We start from the raw sequence: 18,780 nt of genomic DNA, 5'->3' as shown, positions 1-18,780 counted from the left end.
CCAGCAGCACCAGCAGCACCAGCAGCAGCAGCAGCACCAGCAGAACCAGCAGCACCAGCAGAACCAGCAGCACCAGCAGCACCAGCAGCACCAGCAGCACCAGCAGCACCAGCAGCTCCCGATGTATAGATTTTGTTTAGATTATGTATAGTTTTCTATGTGAAGAGTATACTGGCTAATATAGTTTGGTATTTTTCTTTCTTGAATACTTCCATCATCGGCACGATGATTGACGCAAAATCATCGCTTGAGATAAATTGTTAGCAAGAATTAATAATTATCAACAATAAATAATAATTATCAACGGTAATTATTATTTATAATATTAATTATATAACGGCAACAGCGATTAATAATGATCAACAACGATTAATAATTATCAACAGCGATAACAACACGTGGCTTGCCACTACCAACAAGAGCTAATAAACACAATTGTCTCGCCACAATTAGCAGCAAGAATTTGCTTAGCTTAGCTGAAACCACAATAAAAAATTGGTTATCCAGAAAATCCCTTAATAGGCTTAAGGGCAGGGTTAATCGCAGGCCTAAGGGCAGGGTCAAGATCAGGCTTGACCTTGACGATGCAAAAGCCTGCTCGGCATTTCCTGTTCCGCGTCCGGCGGCGGGAATCACAGACCGGCTGCGGACGGTCATAACGGAGACCGTAACTTTGTTGTTGTTCGTATGTTCAAGTATACGTGTTGATATTTAGCTGACTGAGACTTTAAATAGTATTGGATGAATTACTTTTCAGTGTGGAAGTGACAAGAAGTAGGAGTATTGTTAACCATGATATGAATGAAGTGGAATAAAAATACGCGTCACTGTGATGCATCATCGGAAATAAATAACGGTGTTGTACGTTCAAATTACAATCAATGTTGTGAAATAAAAGATTTTGATCATCTGTTGACTCACGACGATCGTATTACGACGTCGTGCATCCATCCGAAAGTCGGCGTCGTAACATGATCGTAAGTAGTATGTAATATGTATGTATGTAAGTAGTACGTAGTATGTAATAATTTACAACGATCACAAGAAGTCTCGAGAAAGTCGCCCCGCGCCTCGAGCGCAGCTTTCAGAATTTTCCCGCCTCAGCCTCTGCTGCAGCGGTGAAAAAAAAAACGCAAGAAGAATCGAACGCCGGGCTTCCCGCGGTTTTGGGGCTCTACGTTCACCGCACGGTCTGCGAAAATAGTAAGGTTTACGACAATATTTAGCTTTGCAACCATCGTAAGCTGCTCGACCATTTTACGACCATCATTTGCTCTACGATCATCGTAAGCTCTACAACTACAGTAAGCTATGCGAGCATCGTATGGTCTGCGATCATTGCAAGTTGTACGATAATCTTCATTCATTGTTGCATTATGGAAGTGACTACATAAGTAACATCTGATGATTTTAATGGTAACGACATCGGTAGCGTTGTAATGGCACTGTCATGCGGTTTTTCAACATATACTTTTCTTAAAAATTCTAGAATCAAATTTATAGTTCATTATTGTGTAACAACAAGAACCATATTTGTAAGAACTGTATCACATACAAATTTGCAATATACAGGGTAATTAACGGAAACTTCCTGTTCTGTATTTCGTATCAAGCAGCCGGATGTTGTTGGAAAAGGGCGAAAAATATTTCATTATAAAGGCTAAGTCAAGAAGTTTACACCTGCCTAATCAGGTGCCACTATGCATTGGACAAGTGAGCAGAGTGCGTTTGCTGTCGAGGCGTACTTTTCTAATGGCCGTTCCACTATCGCTCCTAAATGAGCATTGCGCACTCGGTTCCGTATTCGTCCTTCGATCAGCTAGGGTTACTGATCGGAAATCGAAGGTTACGTGGGTAAACACATCATATAAGGGCAAGTCGAAGTGCTAATGCAAGAGGGTTTGGAGAGGGACTGTCTATGGACCCTACCTCATTTTAAGAACAACATGCGCCAAGCCATCGCCAACATACCCGTCAATTTGCTTCAGCGAGTTAAACAGAACTTTAAAAATCGACACTGAATGCATTGACAATGAGGGCCGTCATTTGTCCGATTTGATGTTTAAAACTAAATGATACAAAATTCAGGTAATATCTCTTTCAATAAAATTTATACAGTAATGATATCTTTACTAGTTCTTTTTATTGATCTCTCAAATCAGGCAGTTTCCGTGACTCACCCTGTAGTTTCTCATGTCATTAATACTAGTGATTATTAAATTAATTTAATATTCGTTAAAGATAGACCAGTGCCACCCTAAAATAACAACTTACATTTTCATCCCACTTGGAAATTCGAATCCAACACCATCGTTATATTTAAGTATAAAATATACGCTGTGTCAAGTAAAAATACCTCTCAGATTTCTAATTTCAATTCCACCCTTTTTTAACAATACGTTATGAGTATTTCTCGAATAATAAAATTTCAAGCATAGGTAATATCGCGACACAATAATATCCTGCATTCGCCCAGGAAATCTATATATTAACGTCAGCAGACTTCCAGAAAACACACATGGATTAAAATATCCTCTGTTTACCAGCAGGTTAGCTCTGCGGTACTCGGAATAAATAATTTTTTTATTTAGAGATCCCGGCAGTCGGAATCCCGTCATTCGATCTGAATCCAGACGAACGAAAATCAAATGAAGTCAGCTCCATTTAATACTAAGCATGGAACTTTAAGTCAAATCTGGCTTATGTAATTGAAGGTAATATAAATTTTAAATTAGTATGAAATTTTCACTTAACGAATAGAAAAAACACTTATTTTTAATTTTCATTTCTAACTCTCGACACAATAATAAGTATGCTGGATACGCACCCCTACAGCCCCTATAAATATTTTTGTGGTATCAGACTTTAAAGCACTAATAAATACCAAGCAGCTCCGAAAAATATAGTTATTTTAAATTTATTATATTATATCAGAAGCAGCAAACTATTCCAATTCTCAAACCTATTCATGGTAACGCAAATCATGGAAATTTTGAATGCAACCATGCCTTCGCCTTCGTAAAATGAAAATTGCGGTCATCGAGAAACTTACGATTACCTTAATATAATATTGTCGTAATATAGAACACCGTGTGATTAAGAAACCTGAAACGATGGTCGTAAAATTGATCACCGTGTGAGTTCAGGTCATTTTAATAGTAGTCATAATTCACATCAACGCAACAATTGTCGTAATCACGCACACAGTCTAACTTACGATCACCATAGCGGTAATTAACAATCACCGTAACAATTATTGTTATTACGATCACCGTGTAATTAACGATCAAAGTTACAGGGGCGGTAATTAATAATCACCGTAACAATTGTTGTTATTATATACGGTCATTGTGTAATTAACGATCGCAGTTACAGACAGAGGCGTTAATTACGATCGCCATAACAATAATATTGTCAGGTATGCGGCCTTCGCCTGCCAACAGAGCCCAGCAACAGACGGGGCGTCTCGTCTGCGTCTGAGCCTGCGGGCGATTTATCGCCGTCGTAAGTACGATTCATTACCGTCGTAAAAACGATTTATCTCCGCCTTGTGGGATGATCTACGTCCAGTCCATGGGCAGAATGATGCTTTAAACAACTTAATGGTTTAGATTTCGGTGACTGCAAGAACTAGAGAATTGGATTCCATGTACGGGAATCGAAATTCGAAGTAATCGCGAAATGGTGTAGAGTTTTTTCATTTTTACAGCACTTCTCTTTAACTTCATTTCTTGTTGTTTGTCTGTCTGTCTGTCTACTACAAATTTTATATATAATCGATATTTAACACACTTCTAGCCTTTCAATCCATCTGAAATTTTGCAGACTCGCTTAAAGCGAAGCCAGTGCATAAATCAATTGACAGAATAAATAATTTTGAAAATTCAATTTCGTTTATGTAATAAAATAATTAAAAAATTAATCTGAATTTTTTAGAAGTGTTGTCTTTAAGAAGTAATTTCTAAACGTATATTATTATTTATTTCGTGGGGCGCTTGCTGGTCTAACGAATCCATGAGCGCGTTTGTTTGGGTGAGCGTGTAAAGCGCGCGCTGGGGCTGATGTGTTGACAAGGTCTCGGTCTGATAACTAATATTTCACGGTCATGATGAATGTAGCGGTGATAGAGAGAATGAATGAAACAATGAATAATCAGTGAAGGCGAGAATGAATGTCACGATGAATGTATCGGTGATAGAGGGAATAAATGTCATGATGAATGTAGCGGTGCAGTGAGAATGAATGTCAGGATGAATGTATTAGTGATATTGAGAATGAATGTCATGATGAATGTATCAGTGATAGAGAGAATGAATGTCATGATAAATGTATTAGTGATAGAGGGAATGAATGTCACGATGAATGTAGCGGTGATAGTGAGAATGAATGTCACGATAAATGTATTAGTGATAGAGGGAATTAATGTCACGATGAATGTAGCGGTGATAGTGAGAATGAATGTCAGGATGAATGTATTAGTGATAGAGGGAATGAATGTCACGATGAATGTACCAGTGTTAGTGAGAATGAATGACATCATGAATAAGTCAGTAACGGCGACAATAAATGTTATAATGAATGAATCAGTGATAGTGAGAATTTATAATTGTATCTACTGCTAAAAAGATGAATGTCAAGATGAATGAACAATAGTTATTCTCAAAAAAATAATCTCCACGTGCGATATGATTCACGGTAGACGGTTTTTTATGGTCATAAATCCGGGGGAAGCTCTCGTGAGGCACGGTGACCACCTCAGCCCAGTCGCATAATTGTTCTGACATTTAAAATCAACCTATCGAAATTTTGAACACAATCCCGGGATTTTTCGTGTTCCCGGGATTTTTGACGGTCTCAGAACTCAGGACCTTCTCGGAACTCACAGGAAAACTTTGGAATATTCCAGACTACAAGAAGTACTAATTGGAATGCCGTAACAATTTTGCGTTCTGGCTGTTGTGTCCTGTTGAAAATCAGGCTTCATGCGTTTGAATTAATATATTGAGTTACGAGGCTGCGAAGCGTTAGAGAAAATATATACATTTATGTTCATGCTGAGCCATGGACATAATCATGGGCTAGTTAACATAATTGAGAATTACGATGTTGATGCTAATCAACAAATAACTGAGGATTCAACAAACATAAAGCAAGCTGTCGACAAAGCTATTCTGATCAACTCAAAATTTACTGCAACCCGGCTCTATTAAAATTAAACTGAAAATAGATTTCCCGAAGAAACGTGTTCTATGATATCTCTATCTTAGGGTATGATTGCGTAATTAACCACTAAATGTATGATTTCACATACGATGAATCCATAATGAACAACTAAATGCACGATTTAATATTCAGGAGTTATATACAATGAGCTTTGGCTAGTCATGCAGCAACAGGTTCAGCCGCCGTACAATGTACGTCTTTCCTGTTTTGCTCGGAATTCCTCGAATATTTCGCAGAGTGGCTTAACGTAGCAGGCATCATGCCAGCATCACAACACGCGCATGTTATGCAGTGGAATATACAAGCAGTTCGGGAAATAAAGTAAATGTCAACGAGTGTACCATGCCTTGCAGGACGGTATGTATAATTTCTATTGGGCGGCCTATTCCTGGAAAATGGCCGAATTTTTTCTACCTCCGTCGTTTTCAGGCTGGAAAAGTTTTTAGCAAAAGCCAAAGGCGCCTAGTTGGAGCTTTGCATTTTGTTGCGCAATTTAAGTTTTTTGCTTGGACTTGGGCCCACTGGCGGTACTGCTTCTTTCACTGCAGGTAGTAAGCATCATATAATGTACAAGCAGTAGTCAAATTGGAGCCGCCTGGTCCCGATAAAATATTTTCGGATATCTTAAACAAATCACATACGAGCATTCACTGTCACTTACAGTTCACTGAACAATGTAAACACAATGTAAACAATGAATACCTTGCCTCGTAACTCACAAACATATAGATCGCAAATTCTAGATCTGATTTAATTCAAAGACAATATGAAAGCATGACAAGATTGCCGCTCAGTGAGTCATGAGCACAATAATAGTCTGTGAGACGAGGCGCGATACGCTCGCCTCGTCTCGCCGGCTCAAGGTCCTCGCTTCGTCAGCAACTGCCATTGAATTTTCAGTGGGCTGACATGTTCCCATGTTGCTGACGTTGGGAATTCTTCTTCAGAGTTTGGCAATTGTTTGTTCGTAAATTGACGAACAAATGCAAGGTGATGGAGGTTAATTAAATCTTAAACGCCTCTGTGATGGACGGTAATTGCGCTGTAAACTGCCGTGTGATGGACGGTAATTGCGCTGTAAACGGCCGTGTGATGGACGGTAACTGCGCTGTAAACGGCCGTGTGATGGACGGTAATTGCGCTGTAAACGGCCGTGTGATGGACGGTAATTGCGCTGTAAACTGCCGTGTGATGGACGGTTACTGAACGCACTGATTGAATGTAAATACTGTACAACTTTGATCAAATTTACTGAATACCTATAATTAAATTTCATTGATAGCAGATTTTCATTAAATAAACGCTATACCACTTTTGAACGGTAATTTGAAATTTGGACAATTTTGCATACAAATTTAGATGAAATTGAGTGGAAGTTTTTTGAACGTTCTTTAAACGTTTACTGAATGATATTTGAACGTTATTGACTAACCCAACTTTCAAGGAACGTGGATTGCACACTGTGAACGTCAGCTCTTGGGGTGAGGTTCCCCTAAAATGTTTTCACTTCGGCATGGCTTTAGTCAACAAATATTGCAAATGTAGTGAAAATGCTGTTAATTTAATAGCAAAGTAAAAATAAACTACCATCCTGCTGCAATTATATGGACCACTTATAATAAATAAATCATCTCTGCCATTGGTCCATTCATAACCGAAACCGATTAAAAATAAATAAATGCAAACCTTTCTGCGCGAATTGCCGTGAGAATCGGACCTGCATAAATGAATTAGAATGATTATAAATTTGTAGTTTATTGTTAAAATTATACGATTATACGATTACGATTATACGTACAATTGTATAATTATAATAATTGTATTATATCGTTGCAAGACAGTGTCAGCAACGATCTGAAAACAGCGCGTAAAGGATACGAAACTAATTACGTGGGCTCTACGCAGCTATACGTGCACTACGCAGCTATACGTGCACTACGCAGCTATACGTGCACTACGCAGCTATACGTGCACTACGCAGCTATACGTTTATTTAACGCAGGTAGTATGGTTATCTTAATTTACGCGGATAAAGTTATATCTATTTAATTGTAACGGGTATTTTTGTTGTCTACTTAATTGACGCTTACAGTAAGGTTATCTCCTTGACTCACGCGGGTACAGTTATCTTAATCGACGATGGCTCTGAAGTGTTTTTATTATTGACGAGTGCTCCTCTGGCTTGATATGTCGATTCCGGTTTGTTGTCGGCCTTTCACATCTATTGCCCGATGCGGTCACCAAACTTAACATGGGTATATATCACAATAAACTTAACATGGGTACTCATCACCTTGTGGTCGCCAACGAGTTGCTTTTTTTACTTTCCGTTCCGTCTGATGAAAGGTAGCGACATTCTATCCCGACTCCTCTACCACATCTGTGTCCCGTCCAAAAATGGACCCGTTGAATTACATCTAATTCGTTCGGGTTCAGTTATTTACTCTGGGCAGGTTTTCTTGCAACCCTCGCAGTCTACCCTGTTTGTAACCGTATCCAACACCGTAGCTAGTGACGTCCCAAAACGACGGTGTAGACTGAACAGAAACGACGCATTTATACCCGTCTTTGTTGGCAATGTGAATGAGGAATAAGATCGGACCAAGTACGATTCCCTGTGACATCCCATTTTTATCCTCGCCTCGCTTGACCTTCAGCCTTCAATAGCGCCAGTTCATATCCGTTGATAGCTCATATCCGTCGATGAAAAAGTTGTGGGTCAACGCCAGCAACTCTTTTCCGACCCCAAGTAGTCCTAGTTTCATTCATTGTTTATTTCATCAAAAGATTTCGCTAAGTCCAGATACACCACGTCTGCCCCAGTTGAGCACTTGAGCCACAATTTGGTAATATTGCTGCAGTAACCGAGAGGACCATTGCGCGTGAAATCTTGGGAACCATTGCGCCCGAAATCAGAAATCATGTTGTCAATCAATATCAGCTTCCTCCATTTACGGCACAAACCTCTATAGCATATACGGCGATCGTGACATATGACAATCGTCATGCATACAGGACATACGGCCATAGTAGATAAAGCAGTGGTTCCCAAACGTTTTTAGGCTGGCGCCCTCTATAGCTCCCTAGTGAATTTCTAGCGCCCCCCACAGACACATATAAAAACATCCGCCTCTTTCTTGAAATTTAGTACGCTGAAATTTTCCAAGATAGAGGTTAAAAACAAATGTGTATTTCACAAATAGAACCCAGCTAGTGAACCAATATGTTTTTAAGCTGTTTTAACTATTTCTGCACTAGAAACCCAGGACTTATCGGGCAAATGAACGGCCGGACTCGTGGCCGGGATCGCTCGACCAATCTCAAAATTCAATTATCAAGTAATATCTCCCAAACTAATGAACGCAGCTCAATGAAACTTGGAACACGTATTCACAAGGACCTAATGGTGATGTTTAGCACGTTAATAATTTTTTACATTCCGCCTTCATTCGTGAGTCAATTGCGCTACAGGCCGAAATACGCAGTGACCAAAGAATTTATTCCAAACTACTGAACAGATTTCAACGAAATTTTAAATATATATTCCTAACTACCAAACGGTGATTTTTTAGCTTGTAAAAACATTTACGATTTTACCTTCGTTTGCGAGTTTTTTTTATTTCACAGTCATTCTTGATTTCACACTTCCTTATATTCGGCCGTATCGCCGGATAATTTGTCGCTTAAATTTGCGGCGATCAAGAAATGTCTTCTAAACTACTGAACAGATTTCAACGAAACTTTGTATATAAATACCTAACCTCCCAACGGTGATGTTTAGCTCGTGACAATTTTTCTATTTTGCTTTCGTTCCCCAGTTGTACAGATATAGGCGGAACGACCGGCTTTTCTACCGGCCGGTTTAACCAAAAGCCGTTTACGTACAGCCGTATAACTCGCAAAAGAAGGCAAAACGAAAAAATTGTAAAGCTCACTGTTGCTGAGGTTAGGTATTTAAATACTGAGTTTCGTTCAAATTNTGCAAACGAAACGAGGGCAACCAAGTCCATAGTGCAATCGAAACGAGGGCAACCAAGTCCAGAGTGCAAACGAAACGAGGGCAACCAAGTCCAAAGTGCGAACGATACGAGGGCAACCAAGTCCAGAGTGCAAACGAAACGAGGGCAACCAAGTCCAGAGTGCAAACGAAACGAGGGCAACCAAGCCCAAAGTGCAAAAGAAACGAGGGCAACCATGTCCAAAGTGCAAACGAAACGAGGGCAACCATGTCCAAAGTGCAAACGAAACGAGGGCAACCAAGTCCAAAGTGCAAACGAAACGAGGGCAACCTTGCCATAAGTGCGTACGAACCGAGGGCAGCAATTGTTGCTATAATGTATGTGCCACGGCGATGATATTTATGCCAGTGTGTTTCTCCGACGATTCAACACTTCATTCATTTCATTGTTGTTATCTAATGTGTTGGTCTGCGCGTTTGCGTCTGAATAGATAACATTCATATGTAGGTGATATTGTTCGACCGGAGATGACAGTTACATGGCACGAGTCTCGAGTCTCAAGGCTCCTGATGACACACCATGCAAATGGCTCAACATTGTGTGCAGTACGTAGCCAATTAACAAGAGATCAACAATGGCTAAACGAGTGCTCTTGATTTACCAGGTCACGATCAAACAAAGGATTCGTCGGTGCAGGCACAAGTCATGCAAATCCAAGCCATTGAGACCTGACTCCCATATGTGTGTGAGAAGCGTGCGTTAGCAAAGCCTACATATCGCGCGTAGAAAGTTGACTTTATTTAGATCTATTTTAGGTCCCTCCACTTATCATGAAGAACAGGCCAAGTGTGAGTGGCGAATATTGTAGGCCGGTGTGTAAAAAAAAGGCAGCAGAAAACGTGTGGGACACTGCGAACCTCGGGCAAGTCTAGGAGGAAATGAAGTATGCAGGCAAACGTATGGAGTACTGCAAATAAGGTGTTGCCAGGGTATTGAGAGACAAGACTCTGACAATGTTGCCGGCATACACCATTTTACCATCCCTGTTGTGAGCTTTCATTTGGCCAGGCAAAACATGCGCAGTTTGCTTGCAGTGACGCGCATGCGCGGAAACGGGGACACGACGCAGGGTCTGGCATACCTAATGCAGCAGCAGCGCACCTAACCTACATGGCGCCGGCAGAACAAAAGCGCAACTAACCTATTAATCCAGCCTCGTGAGAGACTTCTTGTGGCTCTTATTTTCTCTATGTTGTGGGGCATACCTTGGTGATGTAGGCAAAAGTTACGTAATTACCAAGTACACTGAAAGATTGTGTACACTTTCATTCTGTATACACCCACACTGAAGATTTGTGTCAATATTCAGCCTGTAAAGACCGACCCTGAAAATTTGTGTCAACGTACACATTTACTATGAAAACAACCACCGTTATAAAGAGATTCAAAATTAAAACGGTATATACACGCTTTGACAATATGCGTCGCTGCTAACGCTCTAATAATTAAGGACCCAAACAGATGATGGGCATTTAAATTAACACAGTGGGCAGAGGTTGGGCTTTTATCAGATACCAGATTCTCATATCTAAGAAGCTAAGCTGGCCAACACATGTATAAGAATTATGTTCCTAGTGAAAACAAAACACGTATAACCCGTCCGAAGTGCAAACGAAACGAGGGCAACCAAGTCCAAAGTGCAAACGAAACGAGGGCAACCAGGTCCAAAGTGCAAACGAAACGAGGGCGACCAGGTCCAAAGTGCGAACGAAACGAGGGCAACCAAGTCCAAAGTGCGAACGAAACGGGAGCAACCAGGTCCAAAGTGCGAACGAAACGAGGGCAACCAAGTGCAAAGTGCGAACGAAACGAGGGCAACCAAGTCCAAAGTGCAAACGAAACGGGAGCAACCAGGTCCAAAGTGCGAACGAAACGAGGGCAACCAAGTCTAAAGTGCGAACGAAACGAGGGCAACCAAGTGCAAAGTGCAAACAAAACGAGAGCGACCAGGTCCAAAGTGCGAACGAAACGAGGGCAACCAAGTCCAAAGTGCGAACGAAACGAGGGCAACCAAGTCCAAAGTGCAAACGAAACGAGGGCAACCAAGTCCAAAGTGCAAACGAAACGNTGACGCTCATGTCTGATCATTGCCTTCAATAGCCGACCTAATGTCATGCCAAATGGGTCGCATGACGCTCATGTCTGATCATTGCCTTCAATAGCCGACCTAATATCATGCCAAATGGGTCGCATGACGCTCATGTCTAATCATTGCCTTCAATAGCCGACCTAATATCATGCCAAATGCTGTCTCTTATACACATCTAGATGTGTATAAGAGACAGACTTAGCACCGATACGCGCTTTTCTGAACCAAACTTGGGTCTAAATGAATCACTCGGGAGGATAACAGTGTACCAAAATTTGGAAAATCTCGCACTCATTTCTTCCAGTACAAAATGTCCTTCACACGCTCATAACTCCAGTGCAGTTTTTCCGAGGGAATCTTCCACAAATAAACAGTGTAACTTTGATATATGTTTTTATGGATCAATTACACCGTATTGGCTATGTTCTACAAGGTTGCAGTTAACGGGAAAGGCAAGCCCAATGTATGACATGACACACTCTATGGCATCGTCGCAACGAACAAGTTGACATCTCCTCGTGTCTAACCTCGTTTCCGAGCCCGTGAACTGAACAAACGTGTCGACACACTTTCTATTTTGTTTTCTTTTCATAGCTTCATATTTTCCTTTCACGTTGCTGAGCATATGGACGGTGACATGAAATATGAACGCTGACATGACTATGTGGCTTGACAGCCAGAGTCGTGATTGAGCTGATGACCTACCGAGAATGGAAGGGTGCAAGGTGCAGCTAACCATGTCTCAGAAATTGGTTGTAACTCCGTCAGCCAATCAGTGACGGCTTTTCGTGCTAAATCCGCAAATCAAAGACGATAAATTGGCAGCTACGTGTATGTACCTAGACCTAAATAGAACGTCAAGAGCATGTATAATCACGCTCTAATTACGAAGCATTTCCACATTGCTGAAAACTGAAGGTCTAGCGCATAACATTGTGACTAACTAGCCTAAAATATCAGAATATCCAGTCACGTCACCTGAAAAGTTCGGATGATCTCGTCACGGTTACCAATGCAATAGCCGGAAACTAAGATTCTCTTTTAGCTATCAAGCTATAAGCTGGACGGGCGTCCAAACGCAATCACAAGTCTCAACCGCTAAATTTAATTCATGTAAAGATGAACGGCCAACTATGGAAGTAATAAATCAGAACGAGTACCTAATCTTGGCACATAGCATGCGCAATAGAGAACTAATAATTAACAAAATCAGATGCTCAGAAAGAAATACTCTCAAGCTGTAACCTACCTACTACCTACCTATTGTCAATCAGACAAACCTACTACCTTATTGTCAATCAGATACGACATGGAACCTATTAACAAATCGGATACAAAATTAACGAGAGAGCTAGAGTTACGAGATACGAGATTAAGCTTGTGACCCTGAAAAAAAACAGAAATCAAAGATTAAATACCTTAGCACGACAAACAATTATATGCTTGTTAATTTCAATGTTTTTCCCAATACATTCCAATTCTAACGCTTTCACACGCAATAACTTACCCTTGGTTTGGAGTTAGAACCGACCTGAGAGGCACCAGTACGCCGGTCGGGATCAAGCAGCCAACCAAAAATTGTTAATTTCAGATTTGCGGGAGCCTCTGAATAACCAAAAATTTAACACTTCTACATGTCAGCGCTGGTCACCCTTGATCTTCGCGGCACAATTGCCAGTATATAGTAGGAAATTTGCTGAATACTTTATTACTACAGACATCGTACTCCCGCTGACATGGCAGACATATTCCGCACATAGGACGATGTCTTATGGCTGATTATTGCCTTCAATAGCCGACATAGTATCATGGCAATTAAATGGGTCGCATTACGCTGATGTCTGATTATTGCCTTCAATAGCCGACCTAATATCATGCCAAATGGGTCGCATGATGCTCATGTCTAATCTTTGCCTTCAATAGCCGACCTAATGTCATGCGCAAATGGGTCGCATGACGCTTACATATGTCTAATCATTGCCTTCAATAGCCGACCTAATGTCATGTCAAATGGGTCGCATGACGCTCATGTCTAATCTTTGCCTTCAATAGCCGACCTAATATCATGCCAAATGGGTCGCATGACGCTCATGTCTAATCTTTGCCTTCAATAGCCGACCTAATGTCATGCCAAATGGGTCGCGTGACGCTCATGTCTAATCTTTGCCTTCAATAGCCGACCNTATACGGTGTATTAGGTATCATGTATACGGTGTATTAGGTATCACGTGTACAGTGTATTAGGTATCATGTGTACGGTGTATTAGGTATCATGTATACGGTGTATTAGGTATCACGTGTACAGTGTATTAGGTATCATGTATACGGTGTATTAGGTATCATGTATACGGTGTATTAGGTATCACGTGTACAGTGTATTAGGTATCTTGTATACGGCGTATTAGGTATCTTGTGTACGGTGGATTATGTATCATGTATACGGTGTATTAGGTATCATGTGTACGGTGTATTAGGTATCTTGTATACGGTGTATTAGGTATCATGTATACGGTGTATTAGGTATCACGTATACCGTATACGGTGGATCAGGATTCATGACAGGAATGGTGTTTGTCTGACGGAAGCAATATTAATCAAAGGGCACTTAATATGCAAAATAAATGTATAAATTTTATTTTTTATTTATCATTTCGATATCACAAGTCAAGGCTAAACTCTTTCATTATCTCATCTCAAACCTTCATTCGCTAGAAAAAAAAATTTAAATTATCTCGCGATCTTGTGACAATACGTGAGCATCCTGAGCCAGAAGTTTTATTTAGTAGCAATGATGAGACCAGGACGTACGTTATCTTTTATCTTGTGGTATCTGCACGGAGTTTTATGATGAAATCATAGGTGAGTTGCAACTGAGTCATTCATTTCTAAGTGAATATGAAGAGCACGTGACGTCACATCTTATCTTACCGTGGAAGTAAAACAAAAGCTGCTATGCTATCAGTTGATCGTACGCCCCATGCGCGATAACAATCAAGTTGCAGTGTCCAGTGTGGTGCGTGTGGTGCATATACTGACCCTAACTTCTGTTATATACTTCAGTATACACTGAATTATCGGTGAGTCTACTCAGTAGGCTGTAATGATCGAATTATTTAGTCTGTCCTCGATATAATATTCGCTTAATCATTAGTAAGTCTTGTCAGTAGTCGTGGTCTGTGATGATACTTAGTCTGTACTCTAGCAGCCACGGGCTGGTAAGTCTTCTAGGTACAAGAGCACTAACTGTTCTAGGTACAGGTGCACTAAGTGTTCTAGGTACAGGAGCACTAAGTGCTCTAGGTACAGGTACACTAAGTGCTCTAGGTACAGGTACACTAAGTGTTCTAGGTACAGGTGCAATAAGTGTTCTAGGTACAGGTAAACTAAGTGTTCTAGGTACATGTGCACTATGTGTTCTAGGTGCAGTTACACTAAGTGTTCTAGGTACAAGTATTCTGTGCCTAGAACTAGTAAGTGTTCTAGGTACAGGTACACTAAGTGTACTAGGTACAAGTATTCTGTGACTAGAACTAGTAAGTGTTCCTGTACTGGTGAATGTTCTAGGTACAGGTACAATAAGTGTTCTAGGCACAGGTACACTAAGTGTTCTAGGTACAGGTACACTATGTGATCTAGGTACAAGTATTCTGTACCTAGAACTAGTAAGTGTTCCTGTACTGGTGAATGTTCTAGGTACAGGTACACTAATAAATGTAAGAAATAGGAAGAGTAATATTCACGGCCGGCAGCTGTGCTGCTCGAAATTCCCGTTAATCTCTTGTAATCAGTAATCACTTGCTGCGTGCAGTGGTGCTTGAGCGCTCCGGGATGTAAACATATCGGAAATTCCACGTAATAGTCTCTCTGTTCTAAAACCAGTTCGCCTTTTTATTCATTTATTTTACTTATAAGTCTTCCATTATATTTTATTTGCGCCAAAACTTGCCCTCCGTTCATAGGAAGGAAAAGAGTTGAGAATGAGCAACATCGGAAAATGGATGAGCTCTGTAGAAAATATTTAACTTGTGCGTTGTGTTAAAATATTCAATATTTGACACACTGTCGACTTATGGTAAAATTAAAATAAGATAAGAATAGCATTGAGAAAAGCTAATGTATCCGTCGACAAAGAGTTAAGTTCATATAAAGTAGGACATTAGCGATTAGTAAACAATTATAATTGTATCATTGTCAGAATTGTTAAGAATAACAGGACAACATACAACTATTAACATTCATCATCCTAACTGTTAATTCGTGTCGAGCTTAATGTGCTGCAAGCAAACGGGTTCGATTAATCTCATAGATTGCAATTCATGATTAGTCGTATAATGGCACGTAGTGATCCTTATAGTGTAATTAAAAAGTGTTTTTCTTAGTACTAATGGAATAAAGTTTAGGTATAAAGTGGTGTAAATGTTTCTGATGGATTCTATAGCTGTAATAGGTTAATTTCCAAAGCTACAAATTTCACAATTATGTCGAGACATGACAAATTACAGTGAAACTGAAAATTCTCCGTTGTCATCGGTTCTCACCGGAACATATTTACGAGGCAAGGAGCTGTCATAAACGAGAGTTTGGTGCGCACTTACATATGAAGATGACCTTCCTGATGTAATCACAGTATACCGTTAAATATTAAGTATATTGGCCGCAATGTTCGTATAATGTTGTAATGAAACGCAAATTCAATGTGCCTTTTAATTCCAAGCATCGAGAGAACTAGCGATGAATGTGCATACAACGCCTCATTCAATTCACATTTCAACGTCTCATTAAGATTCGCACTTGATTGTCTCATTAAGATTCAAGCTCTGCTTTTCCAGTTATTAAACTTCCATCTTATTAATTTCCTTAACAGAACAAAAGAGTTAACGCTTCTTGTGGCGCCTGAGATGAACAATGCTTCTCACCGTATGGATTGAGTTCAGATGGATGCATGGATAAGCTGCATTAATAACTGTTGTATTTGATTCCAGAATTGCTGACCGTTTTGAATGAGTAATTTGTCAACGTGTTAGTGTCCAAATTTTCCTGCGCCTGTTAAATGGGACCAAGCATATGATAAAAAATATAAGAAATGATAAACTCAAATCTAACTTAACGATATGGTACAGAATATTTTCCCCGGAGAAGGCCTTTGCCTTTGCCATAATTCTATCTCAGTTCACTTTCTGCTTGACCGTTCAACAAACTTCACAGTAGAATGAAAAAATTGAAATCTGTTAGCGACGTCCAGAAAGTCATTTCTTCGTTCCAACAATCATTAAAGTGTAATAATATTACAGTGTGATAATAATGATAAAATGATAAAATATGTCTGAATTTCTTAACGGATGTCAGTGTGTTCGGAAACATGCATGATTGTAAATGTTTTGATGAGACCTCATTTTCGCTCGTCTTGTAGCTCTCATCGAAATTAATGTATTCGTTCCATTACGAAGAGATATCCGTTAATGCAAGCATTACACTTAACGTTCCTCTTCAATTAATGTATTCCAGTTACAGCAAGTGAAAGTAGAAACGGGTGTGCTGATAGGGATTGCAGTTAAATATTGATATTACCTGTAAACTTGAGCGACCAACAATGAGCGCTCATGATGAGAGTGACGGCTGAAGAAGTGTGCCGTTGCAGGAGAGATAACAATAATCACTTTCATACTTGGACATTATCACATAGAGCGCCATCACGTTCGCATTTCATAACGGCTCATTGCACCAAACTTTTGTAGCGGACTTGCAAAACTTGGTGAGTATATTTACCAGCAAATGGATAACATTGAATTGTAATCTTCCCGGCGCGTGATGGTAACAAAAGGTTTCTGCGGCTAAAACGTGATCGAAAATTTTGTAATTATTAATTAAAAAAGTCTTCGAAAACGGGAATTGTTTTAAAACGTTTGGCTGAAATATATAATATTAAAGAATCCTAATATTACATAAAATAAAATAAAATAGTCTAAAATTTTTGATGAAAATTCTGCAAATCACCGAAAGATGACCAGCCTCGATCATTTCACTGAAGAAGTTGTTGAAATTTCCATCTAAGATAACCCCTTTCTCCATAATTTGAGATGTAAGTTCCCACTTAGTGGGCCTCGAATACTACTTTATTATGTGACAAATCAAATGATAATTATAATTGAAGTTAAAAGACTTGAACGAATCTATACCTTTATTCTTTATTCTGAGCTTAACACAGCGTTAGTATTAACGTTATCACGCATCAAAACATATCTAACCTCATGGTAGTTCACAAGCACCAAGCTTAAGTCCATAATAAAGTTGTCAATTGGTACTAATATTTTGTACTTATAACTACTGGTACTGGAACTAATAATTAAGTATACTAATCTAAACCTAATTTAATCCCTATATACGTACGCTTTGATTTCGCGAGAGGCTACGCATGTTAATATAAACATGAATTACATTTATTTGAAGTCCAATGAGAACATATTATTAACATATATCTTATTGTTTTTATAAATTCTGCAAACTGCGCTCTTGGTAAGATTTGTAAATTTGAATATTTTTCTATTGGACATGATTATTTTCACGTCGTTTCGTACACATTATTAATTATCAAGTAAATTAAGGTCTGCGACGTTTAAAACTGAAATGAAAACTTTTGCCCAACTATAAAAATATTCACATTAAATTAATCACTGTGCTTTTATTTGATTCTGACGGAATCAAATAAGAGCCCAGGGATTAATTCAATTTGAAGGTTTTTATTTAATTCTAACATGGAATTAAATAAAAGCCCAGTGATAAAGTTAATCACTGGGCAAAATTAATCAAAACTGAAATGAAAACTTTTGCCCAACTACAAAAAAACCTTAAAATTAAATTAATCACTGGGCTTTTAAATGATTCTAACATGGAAAAGATTCGTCACGTTGCTCTTATGCAACACAAGGCTCGGCCCCAAGCGTTCTTCTCAGAACAGTCCAGAAAAAGTTCAGGTTGACTTACATTAGAGCTGCAGATGAGATCTTCACAAGATGTTTACTTCTTAGAAATAATTTGTACGGTAAAGAAAGAGAGGTCAGAGGGGGTTAAGGGAGGTCAGGGGGAGGGGGCATCAGCTAAGAGCTGGGGCTGTAGTATGAAAACTACGTAGTGAATAGTTCGTTGTACACGTAGCGGCAGATTACTTGTCGGTGATTGGTGGGTTTCGCTAGAAAAGTCTTCAGTGATTAACGGATAGAGTTGCGAAATCGTAAGTATTTTAGATAGTACTGCCCCTTCGCCGCTCTTATACACATCTAGATGTGTATAAGAGACAGGTCCATTGTTGAGTTGACGTGCTTCATTAATTGAAGCGCGCTGTTGAGTTGACGTGCTTCATTAATTGAAGCGCACTGTTGAGTTGACGTGCTTCATTAATTAAAGCTTACTATAGAGTTGACATGTTTCATTAATTAAAACGTGCTGTTGAGT

The sequence above is a fragment of the Hyalella azteca genome, unplaced genomic scaffold (genome assembly GCF_000764305.2).
Source record: "Hyalella azteca isolate HAZT.00-mixed unplaced genomic scaffold, Hazt_2.0.2 contig17361, whole genome shotgun sequence".
Lineage (NCBI taxonomy): Eukaryota > Metazoa > Arthropoda > Malacostraca > Amphipoda > Hyalellidae > Hyalella > Hyalella azteca.
This window is presented reverse-complemented; position numbering follows the sequence as displayed.